The following is an 895-nucleotide window of genomic DNA, read 5'->3' as shown; positions in this document are numbered from 1 at the left end:
TGATTTTGGCCCACGTGGGCTGTCTGGTCAGTACACACAGGACGTCCGTGGGTGTCCGCCACCACACACAGGACATCCGTGGCTGTCTGTGTGTGTCCGTGTGTGTTCGTCTGTGTCCGTCAACACACATAGGACATCCGTGGCTGTCCATCAGTACACATATCAGCACGCTGGCCCTTCCCGTGGACTGTTTGGGTGATTTAGACCCACGTGGGCTGTATGTTCAGTACACACATGACGTCCGTGGGTGTCCGCCAGCGCACACAGCACGTCTGTGGCTATCTGTTGCTGTATGTCAGCACACACAGGTCGTCCGTGGCTGTCCGTGTGTGTCCGTGTGTGGCTGTGGGTGTCCGCCAACACACACGGGACGTTCGTAGCTGTCCGTGGCTGTTCGTCAGCACACTCAGGACGTCCGTGTGTGTCCGTCAGCACACACAGGACGTCCGTGTGTGTCCATGTGTGCCCGTCAGCACACACTGGACGTCCGTTGCTGTCCATCAGTAAACATTTCAGCACGCTGGTCCTTGGACTCAGCACGCTGGCCCTTCCCGTGGACTGTTTGAGTGATTTTGGCCAACGTGGGCTGTCTGTTCAGTACACACAGGACGTCCGTGTGTGTCCGTCAGCACACACAGGACGTCCGTGACTGTCCGTGTGTGTCCGTGTTTGTCCGTCAGCACACACATAACGTCCGTTGCTGTCCATCAGTACACATATCAGCACATTGGTCCTTGGACTCAGCACGTTGACCATTGCCGTGGACTGTTCGGGTGATTTTGGCCCTTGTGGGCTGTCTGTTCAGTACACACAGGACGTCCGTGGGTGTCTGCCAGCACACACAGTACGTCCGTGGCTGTCTGTGTGCGTCCGTGTGTGTCCGTCTGTGTCCGGC

Source organism: Brassica napus, unplaced genomic scaffold (assembly GCF_020379485.1).
Source record: "Brassica napus cultivar Da-Ae unplaced genomic scaffold, Da-Ae ScsIHWf_1099;HRSCAF=1564, whole genome shotgun sequence".
NCBI classification, from domain to species: Eukaryota; Viridiplantae; Streptophyta; class Magnoliopsida; order Brassicales; family Brassicaceae; genus Brassica; species Brassica napus.
Note: the sequence above shows the minus strand (reverse complement) of the source record.